This window comes from Brachyistius frenatus, unplaced genomic scaffold, assembly GCF_029030835.1.
Source record: "Brachyistius frenatus isolate BFR_SWC_R1_liver_20210118 unplaced genomic scaffold, ASM2903083v1 Contig_35, whole genome shotgun sequence".
In the NCBI taxonomy this organism is placed as follows: Eukaryota; Metazoa; Chordata; class Actinopteri; family Embiotocidae; genus Brachyistius; species Brachyistius frenatus.
Window position 1 is genome coordinate 926,669 of NW_027210634.1, and position 4,513 is coordinate 931,181.

Sequence of the window (4,513 nt, forward strand, 5' to 3'; positions counted from 1 at the left end):
TATATATATATATATATATATCCCTCAGCAGCCCACGAGCAGAAAGCGACAAATCGGTTTCGCGGAATCGTCTCTGTGCATATTCATTTCATATCGGGAGCCTGGATCTGTCGCTGCTTGCCTCTCCTCCGCCTCCTCCTCTCCGGTCGTAGCCGCACTTATGTGTCGCTGCGACGGGCTGTGGTGAGCATCGGGGCTCCGAGACGTCGCGAACACTTTCGTATACGCGGCTGCACGCCGTCACTCCGGTATTGCCAAAAGTTTACCTCCCCGCCTCGAGCCGCCGTATAAAGCTCTCGGTGGAAAAAGGAGAGTGACGGCGCTCATGGTGCTGAAAGCGGAAGTTGCATTGCGGAGAGAGGGAGATTTAAACTGGCAGGCAGAGAGGGAGGGAAGGGAGGGGACGGGAGGGAGGTAGGGGGAGGGGGGGGGGGGGGTAAAACCATCTACTGCAACAACATAAATCAATGTTTATTCTTTATAGGATTTTTATGAGCTACAAAATATTGATTTACAGAGCACCATTAGTCCTCTAACCCTTTATTGTCTTCACCAAGAAAAAACAACAACAATGAAAAACAAATATATTTTTGTTGTTTCAGCCATAACAACCATACATTTAAAAAAAATAAAAAATTTTTTAACAGATTCCACGGTTTTATATATATATGTATGTCTCTGGCAAATGGTTGAGTAGTCACTTTACAGTCAAAATGTAAATACATTTTGGCACACAAATACCAAAACAATTTTTTTTTTTTTTTTTTAACCCAGACTTTGTTCGTCCGCGGTGGTGCTACAGCACAAATGTTTATGGGCATTACATCCACTTGATTTTGCTTTCAAATACAGGAAAACATTTGATTTCTGACAGAAAAAAAAAAAAAAAAAAGATCAAAACAAATGTTTTCAAAAATAAAAATGTACGTTGAAGAAAATCTGTTTCTGAAAAAGATCCGGGGTTACCCCACTTTTTAGGGACCGGTGTCGGTATTTTGAGGGATTAACGCAGAACAGGGTTAGGTCGGGTGATGTGGTTTAAAAAAATAATAACGAAAACCCTCATTACAAACATTGTGCGTTAATCATTTTCCTTGAGCAAAAGAACAAAAGTATTTGCACACAAAATGTACCGAAAGGATCAGAAGTAAAAGACCCGATCATCTGTCGTCGAAATGGCCTCTGTTATATCACCACATATCTACTAACCCTAACCCTAACCAATACCCCATACGAGCATACTAATTAGCGCGCCAGAAAAATATTTAGTATGTCCCAATACATAGTATGTTAAACGTAGTATGTCAAAGCTCAAGGCACGTTTTTATGACGAAGTAGCATGTCCATATTGTATGCATACTACATGCAACAGTACAGACTGTGTAAGCAGTACGTACTAAAAGAAATAGTATGCGATTCGGAATGCAGCTTCATGGCAGACATTTTGACTTGTTCTGCTTTTGGACATTTTCATCCACTGCATCGACACCTAATGAAGCTGATCCATCATTAACACACCTACTTTCTCTCTCATAACAGGTCAAAATGTCTCCTGTGAAAAAGTTCTTTCACCTGTAGGCGAATGGAGGTCGGATGCCATCTGTGTTGTTCGCAAAACTTAAAATGCGCCCTTCTTATGAACCCACCGTCCCACCTTTTCCATTGCAGAGCAGCAGAGACAGTTCAGGGGCAGAGGTGTTGTTCAGCTGAATATATCAGTCTAGTCTGCCGGACTCATTGATCCTTTCTCTGACTGAGATTTATTAGAATCTACGACCCCCGACGGTGGCTCTGAGAAGTCACCAGCTTGACTGTGCTGTGTATTGATAAATCACATTATACTGATTATTGCCCAGTTTTAGAAAAAAACATCACTGATAAAATTATTTTTTATTACTGATACCTTCCTGTGTTCACATGTTATTGGTTTAGCAGGTTCACTTGAAGCTAATTTAAACTAGTTTTATGCCACCGATTGACGGTTCACTCTATAACATCGATTAACCACACGTTTCAATATTGACCCTCAAAGTGACCATTACTATTGAGAAAAACAAAAACAAAAAAATATATCTTAAAGTACAAAGTAGATAAAGTACCTAAAAAATGTACCAGTACTTGAATATGTTACTTCCACCTGGGATCAGGTAGATGAGTTATCAGGATTAAAGGTCCTTCACACGACATCCACTCCGGTAATTTTAATGATTTCCCCCGATCGCGTCTGACTCTCGTGTTTGATTGACATCTCCCTGCGTCTTCTGTTTAACACGGTTACACCTGTCAGGGCGGGACAAATTTACCTCTTTATCCTCTTCCCCCGGGTCCGGCGGCCTCGGCATAACTCCCGCTAACTCCGCGGCTGCACCTTCCACAACTCGAACAGGAGCAGACGTTTCATCAGTGACGGCACCAAGGCTGTGCACGGCCTGAAATCTGCAGTTGCGTAATTACGTGGGAATAATTTAAGGAGGATTTTCAGTCCTCTCCGAGTGTGTGTGAGGTTATGGCATTATGCAGGGGACTAGTTTGATGCGCTCCGTTTTTGTGTGGGCTCGTACATTACTTATCTCATTGTGAATGTCAACAACAGGCCCCTTTAATTTGGTGGTCGTGCGGGTCTGAATCTGTTCTGTCTCTGCCCGCCTGTGACTGTCTGAACCACATTATACGCTAATAGCTCGGTAGCCCGTAGCTAAAATTAATTCTCATTTGGTGGCACTAAAATGTGTAAAATTGTCTCGGTGATGGCGTTCGGGCAGACTCATATCTCCAGTATGGACTCTTTGGCAGATTTGGGCCATAGCACACGAAGTAACAAGGTCAGACTGAGAGGAGGTCCAAATGAGAGGCCTCATCATGGGGTGGGGGAGTGGCACGCACACACACACACACACACACACACACACACACACACACACACACACACACACACACACACACACACACACACACACACACACACACACACACACACTCTTTTTGCCCTCCTCTCCTTCTGGCCTGCAAATTTCTCAATGACTCTGCTTAAAGTCAGTCTTCTCAGTCACCAGCTTCTTTTCCATTGACAGCATTGCCAGTGTGACTCAGTCCGTGTACACGAGGAGGCGGGGCTCTGTGTGTAGCCGACCCCGATGTGTGCACATAGCTAGTGTCTGTTAGAAGCCTTCGTCAACGCGGATTATTTACACGTTTACTCGGATGATACTTGTACTCGTCAAAAGTACATTATGTTCTATGTTCTCTTTCGATTCTTTTTCGGGTTAAGTGTCATCATTTTGAGGGCTCGTTCTGGAGAACTCGATATCTGAAGTAGTAAGTAGTAAAACAATACTATAAAAACACTGCTTCACAAGCTTCGTGCGTTTATAATTTTCCTCAACCAAAGCGTTTCAGCCGAGTACTCGTCTCATCCCTAGAAATAACCGAATTTTCCACATTTCCGCTTGAAGTTGTCGTTCCGCTGCCGGTCAGATAGCAAAGAAGCAGGAGTGTAATTGCGTAACGGCGGATGTGAGGTGAACCTGAAAGACGGCATCGAGAGTTGTCCAATCACACTCGATACAAAAACGTAAAACAGTTCGCTGCCAATAAAAGAGGGAGGGTGGGAAATCTGAAACAACCAATTGAAGAGCAGCCTCAGGTCAAGTGGGTGCCAAAACTTGAAGGACTTGCGTTCACTCTCAGAAATTAACTAAATATAATTTGTAAACAATTTTTTTTTTATTGAATGCTCACAGGTGCTGACAGACTACCAGGTGTATTATTTTACCAGCAAACTATTATTGTATTTTACATTTTTTACCTTAAAGTAGTATTTTTTTCCTTCGACCTCAGAGGAGGCGGCGCCCCGTATTAACAAACCGCTGCATGCTACTAGTATAGCTGGTAAATGGTTGCAGGTAAGCCCGGCAGAACTTGAAAAAGCACGCCCGATGGAACGCTCAGTTGTTATAAGTTGTGATGAAGGACAACAGCCGTGGCGCCGCGATTGTTTTACTCTTTGTGTGTGCGAGAAGATGCCCAGCTCCAATTACATGAATTATTACCAAGCAGTTTCTGGCATATTTTTATCTAAAAAAAATATAAATTCAATTATGGCAACAGGTTTGATTATTCTGCGCTAGTTAGTGTGAGATGAGGGCATTAAAACGCGTCTTCCTCACGTCCTGTATGCTAATAGAGAGAGGATGGTGATGAGGATTGCCATGAGGGGGCTGATGTATGGAGAGAAACAATCAAAGATACTGAACGTCGACATGGGAAACAGTGAGATGATGGAGCACCGCTTTGATTAAAGAAGAATCCGATGAAACAGCTTTTCAAACCGGCTGCACAGGGATGTTGATTTAATGTGGCTGCTTGTGTGGATAGTTCTCCTCAAGATTTATTTCCCGCCCATTGAGCCGCAAATGCAAATTGTTGAATTGTCTGGTTTGCATGCAGATATATGTAAAATGTCTTGATACCAGGTGCATAAGAAGGGAAGTCGTTCCGTTCCACTGACTCTGTT